The sequence below is a fragment of the Mauremys reevesii genome, linkage group 12 (genome assembly GCF_016161935.1).
Source record: "Mauremys reevesii isolate NIE-2019 linkage group 12, ASM1616193v1, whole genome shotgun sequence".
NCBI classification, from domain to species: Eukaryota; Metazoa; Chordata; order Testudines; family Geoemydidae; genus Mauremys; species Mauremys reevesii.
Genome location: NC_052634.1, coordinates 22,800,319 through 22,817,676, shown reverse-complemented (window position 1 = coordinate 22,817,676; position 17,358 = coordinate 22,800,319). Strand labels below are relative to the sequence as shown.

At 53.6% G+C, this 17,358-nt stretch overlaps 1 non-coding gene across 1 annotated transcript; it reads right to left on the bottom strand.

Annotated features, from left to right (window-relative positions):
- Positions 1 to 629: 629 nt before the first annotated feature.
- On the bottom strand, positions 630 to 701 carry TRNAE-UUC. The gene has a single exon. It is a non-coding gene; the product is annotated as a tRNA-Glu (tRNA).
- Positions 702 to 17,358: the final 16,657 nt, after the last annotated feature.

Genomic DNA, 17,358 nt, shown 5'->3' with positions numbered 1-17,358 from the left:
GGAGTGAACTCAGCTTTTCCCCCATCCCAGACAATCCATGAAATAACAACAGGGGCATAAAGAAAGAGGGGAGGGAACATCTCACAGCCAGGGCTGGATGTGCCCAGGGCCCCCTGCTTGTCCATTGTTTCCATGGAATTTGGCCCCCTGCTTTGCACAAGGGACAGAGAAAGATCTTGCTGTTCCTGTGTCTGTGCAAGGAAAATTGTGCTTCCCTAGGAAAGAGAGGCGGGAAATGGCCCCATGATGGGACAATAGCCTCAGGATTCAGACCTAAGGACTCAGGCTGAGAACTGATTTAACTCCACTCATCTGGCATTTAAGAAATTATCTTCCATGGAGCAGAGCCAGTTCCAGTGTTTTTGCCACCCCAAGCGGAAAAAAAAATAAAAAAGCTGCAGTCAGCAGCAGCTCTACCTCTGCCGCTTTTGGCAGCAAGTCCTTCCCTCCAAGAGTGCCGAATTGCTGCTGAAGCCTCCCCTTTCCATTGACTGCCCCAGGCACCTGCTTGCTGTGCTGGTGCCTGGAGCCAACCCTGCCATGGAGACACTGGGAAGATGGGGGGAATCAGGAAAATACCATGGATTTGTTTACATTGCAAGTGAAGAATCTTTGGTTTAAAGTCACTTTTCCCTGACTGGGAATTGAACCCAGGCCTTGGCAGTGAAAGTGCCAAATCCTAACCACTAGACCACCAGGGAGGTGATAATAGTGGCTTTCTTCTCACTTATGTTACACTTTCTTAGGCTACTTTCTATCCACTTTCTGAAGCTGCTCCATTGTCCATTCCCTGAGGGGCTAAGAGCAGATTGTGCAGGAATCCCTGTACCCATGGTCACAACCTGAGCCCAACCCAAGCCACTGAAACAAGCACAAATCATGCTTCCTCCAGCAGGATCACAGAGCCACACAAAGAAAACCCATGAGGAACAATCCGCCTCTGCCTTCATTTACCCCATTGCAACCCTCTCAGCAGCCGACTCTTGTGGGAAGGACACTGAGCTGATAGGAGCTCTGGCATAGAGACCAAGGAAGGGGTGTTGCACCCCCTGGGTGTGAGCTGATCACATTCTGACTCTGGAGGAGGAGGGAAAGGCCATGGCCACATGATGGGGCCAGTATGTACCACAACATGGTTCTTTTATGTGGGATGACTCTCAACACTGACTGATCTCCACTCCCTTGGATTTGAAGAGATGTTTAGTTTTGCACTTGGGAACCTGTAAGGCTGAAGCAATTTTATGGATGGTGACACTATGATTAAAGGGTTATTTAATATTGTAGAAATTGTTAAAAACTCTTAGCTTAAACTGGAACTGCCTGTTCTTAAAGGCTGGTTTCCCCCATCTCAGTTCCATAAGCTCTGCTAGAAACACCCTGGGTTCTCTCCTGCCTCGGTGGGAACTGGAGGGAATCGTCCCCTGCTGCCCTTGGCTCCAGGCTGGTTTTTCTGGGGAGGGGACGTGGAATTGATTTGTTTGCTGTTGAGAAAGGAGCCAGGCCAGTTCTCAGGGAACGAGAACTCCCAGCATCTTCCCAGCCCAGCCCAGGCTGCTGCCCTGTCCCAGCCTCTGTTCCCCTGGGGGCCCTGCGTGTTTGACTCTAGGGCAGGCTGGGAGCAGCAGCTGAGGCAGAGGACAGCCTGGGCCGGGCAGATAAGAAGGAGTTTAGCAAACAAAAAAGGTAAAATGGCAGGGGAGTATCACCTTGGACTCGACGGCATTTCTCCATTGGTCTGTCTGCTTGGGGGCAGGGACAATAACCCGTCCTGCTGCATTCGTTATTTCAAAGGGAGGTTTAGGATTTTCATTCTCACACACGGTGCACAAAGCAGAACTCAACCTTTGGCGTAAACTAAACAAGCTGCCCACAGATTCTGGCAGCCACAATGAGCATTTGGGTGAGAGCTCAGACCTGCCCCTGTCCCATAGGGAATGAGGTCATCTGGGAAGGGACTGGACCACTGACCTATCAGCTCTTAAGTCCCAAACTTTCAGTAACTCTGTTATCAGTGCCTGTGAGTGTAATTTAAACCATAAGAAAAACCACACTGGGCTAGACCAATAGTCCATCTAGCTCTGAATCTTGTTTTCTGACAGTAGCCAATACCAGGTGCCCCAAAAGCCACTCCCCAAGGTACCAGGGGGAGTTGAACCCAGGATCTCTTGTTACTAAACAGAGGCTTTAACCAGCTAAGCCACGGTGCCTGCTGTTAGTCAAAGCATGATGTCTGCCCAAACCTGACTGTCTGCCAACCCCCACTGGGGCCTGACAAGCTTTGCTTGTTTTTGGTTCTGTAAAGCAGAGGAGCAGGTGAAGTTTTACTCCCAAGGTCGGTGTGTGATTCTTTGCACAGGTCTATGCTGCAAAATTAGGTCGGTTTAACTACATTACTCAGGGGTGTAAAAAAATGTAACACCCCCCCCCCCCAGCAATGCAATTCTATCAACCTAACCCATGTGCAGACAGCGCTGTGTCAACAGGAGGGCTTCTCCCATCAACAGAGCTTGGGGAGGGGCTTGGTTAGTGAAGACCCAGAGAACAGGTGGCCCATGACTCTTGCATGTCGGGAGGCTGGGCATGAGCGCTGGAAGCTCCCTAGAAGTTAGTCCACCTCTTGTTCGCTCCTCTCCTCCCTCCTCCTTACCTGCTGCTCGTGCCTCTACACCCTCTACCCCAAGGTCTGCCCACCACCCACACCTCTCTGCCCCTCCTGTGACACCTCATCCTATCCACCACCCACACCTCTCTGCCCCTCCTGTGACACCCATCCTGCCCACCACCCACACCTCTCTGCCCCTCCTGTGACACCCATCCTGCCTGCCACCCACACCTCTCTGCCCTTCCCCTGAGACCCGCCCTGCCCACCACCCACACCTCTCTGCCCCTCCCCTGAGACCCGCCCTGCTCACCACCCACACCTCTCTGCCCCTCCCGTGAGACCTGCCCTGCTCACCACCCACACCTCTCGGCCCCTCCTGTGACACCCATCCTGCCCACCACCCACACCTCTCTGCCCCTCCCGTGACACCCATCCTATCCACCACCCACACCTCTCTGCCCCTCCTGTGACACCCATCCTATCCACCACCCACACCTCTCTGCCCCATCCATGACACCCATCCTGCCTGCCACCCACACCTCTCTGCCCCTCCTGTGACACCCATCCTGCCTGCCACCCACGCCTCTCTGACCCTCCTGTGACCTACCCTACCCAGACCAGCCCACCACTTGCACCTCTCTGCCCCTCCTGTGACACCCATCCTGCCTGCCACCCTCGCCTCTCTGTCCCCTCCCCTGCCCAGCCCAGCCCACCCCACCCCACCCCACCACTTGCACCTCTCTGCTCCCACCCTGAGACCCGCTGTGCCCACCTCTTTCTTCATGCTGCTGTTGTTATTCCATGAATCATCAAGGATGGAATAAAAAGCTGAGTTTATCCAGGGTGAGGAAAGAAAGGAGCCACCAACCCCCTGGCAAAGCTCAGTGCCCCAGAGAAAACCTGCCCCCTGCTATCGCAATCACTGATGTGCTGGGGATATGACGGGAAATGGACTGTCTGAATTAAGGCAGGGCCCAGAGGATGGAGGCGGGGCAAGCGCTGGGGGTGGGCAGGGAAGTGACTCTGCACAAGCGGCCCCTCCTCAGCCCATCTCTCCCCCCCTGTGTCTGTGGCTCCCAGCGCTGCTGGCCCCACTGACATCCCCTCTCCCCCCCCCCCCCGGCTCTGGCTCCCCTCAGGAGTGGCCGATCCAGCTCCAGGAGAGCAGGTGCCCCCTGGGAACGGGACAGGGGTCAAGTGTCCCAGCCAGAGCGGGAAGGGGGCAGCCCAGGAGTTCTCAGACGGGGGGTTACAGCCCCTCGTGGGGGGGTGAGGTTATTATGTGGGGGTCACAAACCACCCGGCTCTGCAGGCAGCAGCAGTGAGGGTGGCAATGGAGCAACGTCTGCTGTGAAAAGTGATATTGACAAATGTCTTCACACCCCCAGTGTTACACAGTAACTATTTAAAAACCCTTTTCTGCTTATAACAATAATTCAATCGACGTGTGTTCTAGGCTGAATTTAAAAGTGGGGAGAAAAGTTAAACTCATTTTAAAGAATTGGGTTATAAATTAAGCATTTCAAATAACGTTAAATATGAAAAAATGTGTTTTGAATTGATGGGGGGGAGGGGGTCGCACTCGGCACCTTGCTTTGTGCAAGGGGTCACCAGTTCCAAAAGTTTGAGCCCCACTGGGTTACACAGGGAAAGAGCAAAGGGAGACACTGAAACAGGCCTGCAGGGGAAATCCCCGGGGAGAGGGGTTCCCAGCTCACAGATCTTCCTCGCTCCAGTTACTGCCCCATCCTTGGGCTGTAGCTCCAGTGCCGAGGCCATCACAGATCCCCTCTCTGCCCAGAGGGCTGGCACAGGGAGTTCCTTCTGCCAGGCCTCTGCCTCACTGAATAATTGTATAAATTCACTGGTGCTCCTCCCCTCCCCCTGCTTCTCTCTGTGACCCTTCTGCCACTTGGAGTCAGCAGCAATATGGCCCAGGGTTCAATATCTTGGGGATCCTTTTAAACAACACAACACAGAACCCGCTCGAGCCCCCACCCAGTAACCTGGGACAATCCCACACCACCCCTGGGTGTCTCTAGGGGCAATACTTCCCCTGGCCAGCACCGAGTCTGAGGCCGTGTCTACACTACCAATGCCAACAAGGGGTTCCACTCGACAACGATTCACAGCAGTGCGGCCCGACACACGGTCATTTTCATCCTCTGAGTCAGGAAACCCACAAAAGCCTCTTCTTTTGTACTGGGGCAGGCAAAAATAAGGGGACACTAAATTATTCTGATTGCTAAAAGTAGTTTAGGGGGTTGTGTATTTTTTAAAAAAAAATCAATACTGATCCTTCTAACTAGCAGCATGAGATAAAGAAAAGAACCTGGACAAACCTTGTCAGTAACGGCTAAGATCCTAAATGGGAAATCAGCAGCGGTTTGTAGCTGGGGGACCGCACAGTCTGAATGTGTGTGACCCAACCCCAGCCCCACCCCCACCCCCACAACCACATAGCGGTAGGGCTTGGCACTCTCTCTGTGCATTGGTGTGGTGGCTGAGTGGTTAACCAAGCAGTGACAATCCAAGCAAGTTCCCTGAATCAGTTCTGCACCAATAAAAATTCTGTGCACAATATTTTAGAATTCTGCAAATTTTATTTGCCAATAAATAAATGTGGAGGCTCCAGCATGACAGTGGGGAGCAGAGGCTCCTGGATGCCCAGAGGTGGGATATCACCTTGCAGCCCCTTCTCCCCTCCAGGGAAACAGACTCTGTGGTGAGGCTGCACCTCTCTGCTGCCTACTCCAGGAGCCCCCAAAAGACTCCCCAGAACTGCTCATGAGGGGTGCATGACCACTCCTGTGGCTTCCCTATCAGAAAGTCAGATCAGCTGGCTCCGGGCGATTTGAAAGGCCCTGGGGGCTCCTGCCACTACTACCGGCAGCACCGTGGGGCTAAAGCGGATTCCTGCCCACCCTCGCTCTGCACGGCGCACCACTCCCAGAAGCACCTGGCACATCCCTGCGGGGTGTGTCTCTCACATGTTGCCCCTGCCCCAAGCACCAACTCTGCCATTGGAACTGCGGCAATGGGAGCTGCAGAGGTGGTGCCTGTGGGCAGTGGCCTCAGGAGATTCCCCCCGGCCTCCTCCATGTAGAAGTTGCTGCCAGATGTGGGTGCGGGTCACTTTCAGGAGCTTCCCAAGATAAAGTGCCACACCCCAACACTGCCCCAGCCCAGATCCTGCACACACCCGAACTCCCTCCCTGAGTCTGTCACTGCCCCCCCGTACCCCAACCCCTGCCCCAGCCCAGATCCTGCACACACCCGAACTCCCTCCCTGAGTCTGCCACTGCCCCCCCACACCCCAACCCCTGCCCCAGCCCAGAGCCTGCACCTCATGCACCCAAATTCCCTCCCAGAGCATGCACCCCTCCTGCATCCAAACTGCCTCCCCTGCCCTGCCCATCCCAGAACCGGCACCTCATGTACCCAAACTCCCTCCCAGAGCCTTAGGCAGAGATGGGGAGGGGAGGGGAGGGGAAGGGGCAGGACTTGGACCCGTTCTGGGCATGACCAAAAGTTATATAAACCTGGCAACCCTGAGCTGGAGCCCTAGTCACTGCCCATCTCTCGCCCTCCAGGAGGGGACTCTGTGGGGCAGGGCTCTGCCGGGGCTTTCTTCCTTCCTTTAATCACCGTGGAAGGGTGAACAGGGAGAGAATTTGTTCTTCTTTTCTGAACACACGCAGGCAGCTGGGTTATTTCCAGGGCTGTAATAAAAACCAAACTAGCAGAGGATGGTTTCGAGCCATCGACCTCTGGGTTATGGGCCCAGCACGCTCCCGCTGCGCCACTCTGCTGGGGGAGGGGGGGCTTCCTGCAGGATGTAGTCACAGTGCAGCTCCCGAGCTGTGCCCAGGGGATTTAGACGCTTTAGCGGCAGGTGATTGACAGGCGCTGGGTCCCACCCCCAGCGCTGAACTGACCCGCGCTCGCTGCATTCTCGGCCGGGGGCTCCTTGGTCTGATGGTTCAGCAGCACCAGCCCCGCCCCCGCTTTTCCCCTGGGGAGACCCCGCCCCTCTCCTGCCCCCTCCGGGCTGAGGTGGGTCCCGCTTCCCCGCGGGTCCCAACCCCCCTGCGAGGGGCCCGGGGGCGGGGCCAGGCCCGGGGAGGAGCCGCCCCTTCCTGCCCCCCCCCCCCGGCCCCGCCCCTGTGTGCGGCAGCGGGGCCATGGCCGGGGCCGGAGCGCAGCGCGGGGGCTGCTCCAGCCCTGCAGCCCGCGGGGCAGCGCGGGGCGGGGACACGCGTGGGGCGGACACGCTCCTGCCGGGAGGGGCCGGGCCCGGAGGGGTTAATGTCGGGCTCCCCCCCCCGCACAGACCCCGCTGGGGAAGCAGCAGCTGCTCCGCTCCCAGCTCCCGATGGAGGCGGTGTACCATCAGAAACATGAACCTATCCCGATTTGCTACTTTGGCTGCACTGAGCATGCGCGGCCGAACTGAGCATGCCCAGTAACCTCCGCTGTCGCCACTGCCCTCTCTCTGCCCTCACTTCTACTCACCATTTGCTGCCTGCTCTTTGGGGACGTTTAAAATGCTCAAGGGGGCAAATCGCAGCGGGGGAGCTGCCAGGGTCTGAGCGGGGGACACAAATTTACTGGCCAGAGGGGGTCAAGCTGCTGTAGGCAGCGGCAGGAGAGAGGCTGAAGGGGAAAATCGGGGGTGGGGGTGGGAGCCGCGGTTAAGCGCAGGGGGGGAGACGCTGCCAGACCCTGTGCGGGGACAAAACCCCCGTTTGGGGAGGGGGTGGGGGTGGACAGCGGCCCCTCGGGATGAGCCACCTGCTGGGCTCGCAGATCTGGGGGTGTCGGGGCTGGGGGGGGGCAGAGGCTGTTTTCAGTTGTGCCCCGTGTCAGCCCTGGAGCAGGGGGCGGGTTCCTGGGGCTGGGTCTTAAAGGCACAGGCAGCCCGATTCCTACACTGTCAAAGCGTAGACAGCGCAGCTCCTCTATCTTATACAAGTGCTGCGGGGCTGTTACTGCTCCAGCCAGGAGACTGAATGTGGGGAAATATTGTACAGACGCCCCCTCCCTCCCTCCCTCCAACTCTGCCTCTCACATTTTGACTATGGAAAAGTCTCTTCTATCATTTTCTATGTCTCTATGAAATCCCTGCAGCTCCTTTCTCTTATACAACGTGCTGATTTGGTAACTCCCTCCCAGAGCCCACATGTCTGTACCCCCTCCTGCACCCCAATCCCCTGCCCCAGGTCAGAGCCTGCACCCGTCACTCAAACTCCCCATAGCCTGCAACCCTCCTGCACCCCCAACTCCATCCCAGAGCCTGCACCCCAAACAGGGCTGGATTAACCTGTTGTGGGCCTGGTGCTAAACATATTTGTGGGTCCCCATGGGGGAAATGGGGACATGGGGCAGGGGGGCAGAGTCCTCAGAGCGAGGGGCTGACTTGGGGCAATGGGATATGAGTCATGGCACGGCAGGGACAGCCCCACTCCACCCAGCCCAGTACAAGGGCACTGTTTACAAACCAGGAGCTGCCAGACCCACGCTGTCCAGCCCAGCCCTGCACTGCCATCGTGCTTCTTCCCCTTGGGGGTGGGCCCATGCTGCACCATGCTACCCCCTACGCCCAGCACCCCTCCGGCTCCCTACGCCCAGCGCCACACCACCCAGAGACCCCCACAAACCCCCTGCTCAGCACCCCTCCGACTCCCTATGCCCAGTGCCACACCACCCAGAGACCCCCACAAATCCCCTGCCCTGAACCCCTCTGACTCCCTTCACCCAGTGCTGCACCATCTAGAGACCCCCACAAACCCCCCTGCCCAGTGCCCTCCCAGATCACTCTCCCACCCACTCAGAACCCCCCCACAGATCCTCTCACTGACCAGTGCCCCCCAGCTGAAGACCCCCCACAGCCCTCCCACAACTGCACAGTGCCCCACACCTTCCCACCCAGAGCCCCCCTACAGATCCCCTCACTGTCCAGTGCCCCCCACCACAACTGCAGTGACCCGCACAGACCCCCACACTTCCCAGCACCCCCACACACAGATCTCCCCACTGACAGGCCCCCAACACATAGATCTCCCCCCCCCAGTGCCCAGCACCTACCCAGACCCCCTAGAGACCTACTCTCCCAAACCCTAGCCCCCAGCCACAGTAGCCAGCCCTGATGGGAGGTGACTGTGGCTGCGAGGCTGAGATGGCAGCGCAGCCAGAGCTGGTCCTGGGGCCAGGAGAACTCTGGCCTCTTGGGAGTGGTGGAAGCAGCCAGGCTAGAGCAGGAGCAGAGCCTACCGGGGCCAGGCTCTCTCAGGACCCAGCTGAGCCTCCCCCCTCCCCAACTGTTCCCTGTGAGTGGCTGAGACTGGCGCAGCCTCTGCACCAGTCCCAGGTGGCTCTTCCCCCGGGGAGGCAGGTGGGGCCCCACAGGTCCCAGGCAGTGGAGACAGCTCAGAGCTGGAGCAGTGCTGGGTAGCGGGGCAGATCCCTGAGATGTGACTCCCGCGATCCTACCCAGCCCACCCACACCCATTGGCCCCGTGGCAAGCAGCCTTGCAGAGCACACACCTCTCTCTCTCCCTGCTTTCCTATCACCAGTTATGTTACTACAGGAATGAAATTGAGACATCCCATAAAACAGCTAGTTCCACATTGTTCTTCAAACCTCAGATCATTGAAATGTAGCTTTGCATTTGAGATACTATATGACTGTAGTACATTTTGCACCGCCTGCATCTACAGTGACATCAGGAGAGGAGAGGAGGACAAGACTGTCCCTAGCATATATGATTTTAAAGAAAGGAGAGACACACACACCCACTATCAATACAACAAGAAGGGAGAACAGTAGCTGGTGCCAAGAGAGAAGATGCAATGAAACCCTTCTGTACCCACAACTGATGTCTGAAAAGCATCAGTCACTCTGCAGATCAAAGAAAGAAAGAGCAGCCAGTTTCAGACAGATAGGATCCTTATGACCTATATAGGAGAAGTGTACTTCCCTATAGCAGTTTCCCACCATAATAAATAAATCCATAAGAAAATTAACCAAAAATTAAGATTAGGAGTCTGATTGAAATTATGTACATTTTCAGCATTAGTTTAGTATGAAAATATTGCAGCTACTTTTCTTTTACTCCTGTCTTCATAAAAAGCAACAGAGTTATAATATATAATTACAAAGACTAAAGTGCATGCTTTACTATAATTAGGACCAGGCAATCCAAGATGAAAACTACACCGTGGCAGAGTCCTACAACCAGGTCTTTGAGGCCAATCCCTTTATCAATACAATCCTCAACCAAAATATGAGGAAGGAGACGAGTCACCCTCAAACTTTTGACAATAGCTCAAGGTCAGACACCCAGAAGACCAGCGCCATTCGTATTCTGGTTTTGGATAAAATACTTGATCTTGCCTACATCATAGAAACCTTCCTCTCTCCAAGTCTATACCCCACTACACCCTTTAGCAATAAAGTAACCATTAAAGAAGTTCTGAATCAGTCGTCTTTCTTCCCAATTTAGGTTTAACAATAAAGCTGCAACCTAAGTAGCTATGGGAGATGACAGTGCAACTACTAGGTATTGGTGGGGGAAAAGTGTGCTACTAATGTCCTGGATATACTGGCAGGGCCGGCTTTAGGCTAATTCAACCAATTCCCCTGAATCGGGCCCTGCCCCTAAGAGGGTCCCGTGCCCAAGCCCCGGTTCGGTGTATTGCCAAGAGTCAGTGCACTGTACCGGGGTGGCCCGGCTTCTCCAGGGGACAATTTAAAGGGCCTGGGTGCCCTTTAAATTGCCACCACTGCCACACTGCTGGAGCCATGGGGTAGGGCTGTTGGGATCTGTGGGCTACTTAAAAAGTCCATTGCCCCCGTTGCTTCTATTGCCCTAGCCCTTTAAATAGCCACTGGAGCCCCGCCGCTCCCCCAGGGCTCCGGCAGCTGTGTACATGGCCAGGGCTGTGGAAGCAGGGGAGCCCCAGGTGGCTTCTGTTACTCTGGTGGGGGAGGGAGGAGGAGGAGGGAGCACTTACCATACCGGGTGGTCTGTACCCCCTGTACCTGCCCCCCCTGCCCTGTCTCCAGCCAACCCCTGCTGCACCCCCCCTGCCTGAAGCCAGCCATTCCTGCACTCCTCTGTCTTCAGCACTGCCAATCTATGCCGCACCCCCCTATGGCCCTGCTTGAAGCCAGCCAGCCCACCCCACCCCACCCCACACACCCCTGTCTCCAGCCATTGCTGCACCCCTTGCCCTGCCTGCAGCCAGCCCCATGTCCACTGGTGCCCTGCAATTCCCTGGGCAGTGACCCTGCACACCTGCTTCAATGATGGGAGAAGAGAGCAGCTGGTACCCACACACATGTGCACACCCTAGGGTGACCAGACAGCAAGTGTGAAAAATCAGGATGGGGTGGAGGTTAATAGGATCCTATATAAGAAAAAGACCCCAAGATTGGGATTGTCTCTCTAAAATCGGGACATCTGGTCACCCTAGCACACTCCCAGGGAGTGGCGGGGACCAGGGCGGCTCTATACCCCAGCGCCAAGCAGGCACGTGGGCGGCCCTTTCCCGGGCGGCATTTGGCTCCGTGGACCTGCAGTCATGCCTGCGGCAGGTCCGCTCGTCCCGGGCTCCGGTGGACCTGCCGCAGGCAGGCCTGCGGGAGCTCAACCGGAGCCGCGGGAAGAGGGGACCCGCCGCGGGACCGGGGAAGGGCGGCGCAGCGCACCGCGCTGCTTGGGGCAGCCTGATTTCTAGAGCCGCCCCTGGCGGGGACCCACACATGTGAAGCGGAGTTCATTTCTAGTTCAGGCCCATCTTTTTAAAAAAGAACTGTAGGTAGTGTTAACATACAGCCATATTTTCCTGGACATGTCAGACTTTTTGGTTTTTAAATTGCTGTCCGGGAGGAATTTTTAAATCTGGAAATATAGTAACCCTATTGGTACCAGACATACATATTCTGGCACATCCCTTAAATCAGAACTTTTCATAGGGAACCGGTTGCTAAGAAAGGAAAGGCTTTTTTTTCCCCACCTTTTTTTCCTTTTTTTTTAAAGTCATCCCTGCTGGGGCACCGCCGAAAATGTTTGAATTGGGTGGGCCCCAAACTTCCTAAAGCCGGCCCTAACTAGTCTGTTCAGTGTTATAGCTTTTAATATGCTACTGCAAACACTATAATAGAGCATTAATGTCCCAATGTACTGTAGCTTGTTTTAACTTACCGTAATACTAGAAGTGGTGCATGTGAACATTGCCGTAACGAGGGCAAGGCGAGTGAGGCATTTGCCTCGGGCACGGAAAGTGAGGGGCTCAGAAAGTCTCTCCTTCAGCGGCAATTCGGCAGCAAGTCCTTCCCTCTGAGAGGGACTGTGGTACTCGTTGCCAAAGTGCCGCTGGTCGTCTTCAATGGAGAGGGGCAGCGCATATGGCTCTTTTGCAGAAATTCGTTGGTGGATCCTTCCCTCTAATAGGGAAGAGTCGGACATGCTGCCTCTGTTCCTTGCCTTATGTGCCAAAAATCCCTACTGACGGCTCTGCATGTGAAGCTCTCTTAAAAGCTGACACTACAGTAGTGATATTCCCTAGCCAGCATGCATAGGGCTGGGTGTGGGGAAGGGGAGTGAATTTAGGTATAAGTAACATCTCTCACACCAAACAGGAACTTTTACAAAGTTCATTATTATGCCTTGTCTTACAAACACCAAAAACTATTATTACATATGCAGAAAGGTCAATAATCACCCCCTCCCCATATATACAGAGTTGTGCTTCTGCATATAGTATCTATGTCAGATTAATATTGAGTTACCAGCTGTTCAGGAATCAGTCAAGAGTCAGCTGCCAAGCCACATGTTGATTCCTATTGCAAACTGTATGGGTGACCCTTGAGGCATTCTGAAGCAAGAGATTACTGTAAAACTGTAAATAAGACATAGAAAGAATAAAATTTTCCTAGGTTTTGTTTGTCAGATTTATTGTATTATGTATAGTAGGTGTTTAATATAAAAACCAGGTAGTATGGTTTACAATGTTTTAACAAGAGATTATTCTATTACCATTATCCAGTCAACTTGCACACTATTTTGAAGTAGTGATAATTCACAGAGAGAGAAAGAAGAAAGCTGAATTTAGATAATTATTAACCAGATTCCTGGTTATTCACCAGCCACTTTGCTTCAGTCCATGGCATAAAGCATCATAAACCCAGGACAGTATTGACAAGATAATATTCACCTCGAATTTGCATCTGCTACACTCCCCGCCCCCGCCTCATTCCCAGTCACAATATTCAGGATATAGCCTAGTGAGAAAGTGGCCTGGCTGAAGCATGTAGCTGCCAACTGAAAACTAGTACTGAGTACAATAGCCTTGAGAACATTGCTTAATTCTGAGCACTGTGTCTGCAGTGAGATGCAGGGTGGCCCTGGTGCCATGGCACCATTGTAAAGTCGATACTGACTCTAATCCCATAGGCGGCAGGTTTGTATAATTTTTGGTGGTGCCCAAAATGGTGGTCTATCTCCCCGCTCTCGCTCTGTAAGCCGATATAAAATTAAGCTACAACGCATCAGAAACACACGATTACAAGGGTCATTTAAAAGTGGAAAGTGAGAAGCAGCACTTGCCTGCTTCAATATACGGTATTAAATTTTGTTACACCTGTTGTGCCAAATTAGGAATGTTCTTAATGTTTTCTCGGCATACTGTGTGGATGCCTCAGTTTCCCCTGCAAGGTGCCAACTGACGGTGTTGGGGACAAAGAGATCAGGTGGCCTCCTTGTCCAGAAGAGATACAAAGGCTAGAGGAGGGAGTGTCAGTTTGGAGCTGGCTGGGGAAATGGGGAGAGGCCCAGAATTTGGGTCTAGGCTCCCCACCCTCCAAGATGGACCTGACTGAGGGGTCATTTTCTGTACCTACAAGCTCTGTTTAATCTGTGTTCCTGTTGTCTAACAAACCTTCTATTTTACCGGCTGGCTGAGAGTCACGTCTGACTGCAGAGTTGGGGTGCAGGGACCGCTGGTTGCCCCATGACCTGCCTGGGCAGACTCGCTGCAGAAAGTGCACGGTGTGGAAAGAGCTGAATGCTCCAAGGTCAGACCCAGGAAGGTGTAAGCTTCTTATCCTGGAGACAGTACGCTCAGAGAGAGGAGTCTCTCGCAGAGTCCTGACTGGCTTTGTATGGAGTAGTTCCAAAGCATCACAGCATCCCCTTCCACACCATGGGCTTCCCGGAAGTCCGCACAGGCACTGACACTCCCTCCTCTGCCCTCTCTCTCTTTTCCAGGCATTAGGAGGCCATCTGATCTCTTTGTTCTCCAACACCTTCAATTGGCAGCTTGCAGGAGAGTGGCCCAGGCCATCAGGTGCCCGGAGACAGGGTTTCGGCCATTCTCTGTGCAGACAGCATCACACTGGCCCTCCAGGGCTCTACAACAATCACACCCCCTTATCCCACCATCTAGATCCTTGAGAAATGCATATGGGAAACTGAGGCACCCACACAGTCTTCAGAGAAAACATTAAGAACATTGCCACTTTGTAACACCTGTATACAACTACTTATATACTTTAAAGGGGTGTAAAATAATCAAGTATTGTGCTAAACACGATACTGCAAACTGACCATCACATTTCAGTTGCACATTTTTCCCCCTTAGGTGAGGGCTCTGGGGTGGGGCAGGGGATGAGGGGTTCACAGTGCAGGAGGGTGCTCAGGTTTGGGGTGCTGGCAGTGCAGGCTCTGGGGTGGGGGAGGGCTGGGGATAAGTAACTTGGGATGCAGACAGGCTGCCCCAGTCTAGGACCAGAGAGGACTCCCCCCCCCCCTTATCAGCAGCAGCAAGCTCCAGTGGAGGGATCCCTCCTCTCCCCCCACAGCACACTCACTCTGCAACACAGTCACTGCACATGCTCCTAGGGACTCTCTCAGGTCCAGAAAGCCCACTCGCCTCCCCTGCGGTGGGTATTGGGTGGCACAGAGTCCCTGGGTGATGCTCTGGAACTGCTCCCAACCAAGCCAGTCAGGACTTTGGGGAGCCTCCTCTCCCTTGGAGCAGACTTTTCCAGGGCAAGAACCTCACACATCTTCATCTCCTGGGTCTCTCCTTAGTGCATTCAGCATCCTCTGCCCCTCCATGTGCTTCCCACAGCGATCCCACCCCAGCGGTGTTCAAGGGAAAGCCACAGGGTCCTGCACCCCCAGTTTGCAGTCAGACATGACTCTCAGCCAGCCAGTAAAACAGAGGTTTGTTCGGTGACAGGAACACAGTCTAAAACAGAGCTTGTAGGTACAGCAAACAAGATCCCACAACTGGGTCCATTCTGGGGGCAGTGAGCCAGATCCCCATATGCACTTCCCTCATCATCCCCAGCCAGCTCCAGACTCCCAAACCCCCTCCAGCCCCTCCTCTCTGCTCAGTTCTTTTCCTAGGCCAGGAGGTCACCTGACCTCTTTGTCTCCAACACCTTCAGCTGGCACCTTTGCAGAGGAGGGGCCCAGGCCATCAGTTGCTAGGAGACAGAGTGCCAGGCATTTAGGTGCACTGGCCCTTTGCTCTGTAGCAATCAAATACCTTGATCCACCACCTACATACTTTAGAACGGCATAGGAGACACTGAGGCACCAACACAGTATTCAGAGAAAACATTAAGAACATTCCCAGCTCGTCACACCGGGTGGGGGCTGCCATCATGTGTGGCCTCCCACCCTGCTATTCCCTGCGTGCGGGAAGAGAACTCCTAAGCACCTGAGTGCCTCCTGTCTCCTCCTCTCTCCCTCTTCCCCTCCCCCTCCCCCGGTGCTCCAAGAGGCTGCCAGCCGCTGATCTCTATATCCGTAGGCAGAAACAGCACAAAGAAAGGAGAGAGGCACTGGCTGTTTTCTTTCAGGCAGGGAAGCTCTGCGGCGGGGGCAGGGGAGAAACACCACTCCAAATATTGGTGGAGCAGATCCCTCAGCCTTGAAGATTACTGGTGCTTAAGCACCTCGAGCCCATATAAGCTGCGGCCCCTGTCATCCCCCTTCAACAGGAAAACTCCCTTGGACCGTTTCTGGATGCCACTAAAAATATAAAAATCTGCTTCCCTGCTGTTAATTTACTGCTACAGGAGACTTGATGCAGTGACATACTTTCCCTATATTCCATCAAACTCTGCATCACATCTCTTGAGTATTTAAAAGAGTATCTCATATTTGTCTATGTAAAGTATCAGAACTGTTTACAAATTTTAGGATTGCCTTTTGCTGCATTACTCTTGCCTGTGAATCCAGCTCTTACAGTCCCATTTGGTTTCACCGCACTGGGGAACACAAGTCACACAAACAATGTCCTTAGACACTCCAGTCTCCCAGTATCACCACCAGACCCACTCATCCTGGGGATGAATGGCTATGAAAACCAACACCCCAATAAAAGAAAACGGTTCTCTCGATCCCAAAGGACCAAGCCCCAGCCGCAGATCAATATACACATCTGATCCTACCCACAAATCACGCTGTTGCCAATCCTTTAGAATCTAAAATCTAAAGGCTTATTCATAAAGGCAAAAAGGTAGAGATGAGAGCTAGAATTGGTTAAATGGAATCAGTTACATAGAGTAATGACAAAGTTCTTAGTTCAGGCTTGTAACAGTGCTGGAGTAAACTGCAGGTTCAAATCAAGTCTCTGGAACATCCCCCGCTGGGATGGGTCACTAGTCCCTTGCGTAGAGCTTCATTTCCTAGCAAAATCCCTCCAGAGGTAAGAAGCAGGACTGAAGACAAGATGGAGATGAGGCATTAGCCTTATATAGGCTTTTCCAGGTGTAAGAACCTTTGTCCTTACTGTGGAAAATTACAGCAAAATGGAGACTAGAGTCACATGGGCAAGTCCCTGCATACTTTGCTCAGTTACAAGGCGTATCAGCCTTCTCTGCATGGGTCGATTGTGTAGCTGATGGTCCTTAATAGGCCATCAAACGAACTTATCAGAGCTAACACCAACTTGTCTGCAGTGTCACCCAGAAGCAGAGCACAAATACAAAATACAGACAGTACAGAGCCAATACTTATAACTTCAACTACAAAATGATACACAGACATACAGACAGCATAATCATAACCACCAACCCATAACCTGGTCTTAGCCACCGTATATGACCACCTTTACCTAAGATTTGGTGCCGCTACAGGACCTTGGTTGAAAACCATGTTCTATATGGTCCCAGTTTATATCAATAATGTCACACACACACAAATGAGTGGAAGCGTGCGCGTCATTCATCCAATAGGTCAATTTGTCACATTAGCCAGGAGGAAGCAAATCGTGAGCGTTTTCGACCGCAAACCCCATCCCTCCAGATTTGCAACCATCCCTGGACCGGTGACAGGTGCATAGGCAGCCAAGTCATTGGAAATAATCAAGGAGGAAGCCAGTGGAGGACATGAAAGGGGCCACTCTGGTTATCACCTTGGGGTCTGGGGTGTGCTCTGTACCCCCAAACCTTACCTCCCCTTTTCACGTATTCACACACAAAACAGTGAAAGAGCACACCTCAATCATCCAATAGGTCAATTTGGCACATTAGCCAGGAGGAAGCAAATCGTGAGCGTTTTCGACCACAAACCCCATCTCTCCAGATTTGCAACCATCGCTGGACCAGTGACAGGGGCACAGCCATCCCTGGACCAGTGACACATGCATAACCATCCCTGGACCAGTGACAGGTGCATAGGCAGCCAAGTCAATGGAAATAATCATGGAGGAAGCCAGTGGAAAAAATGAATGGG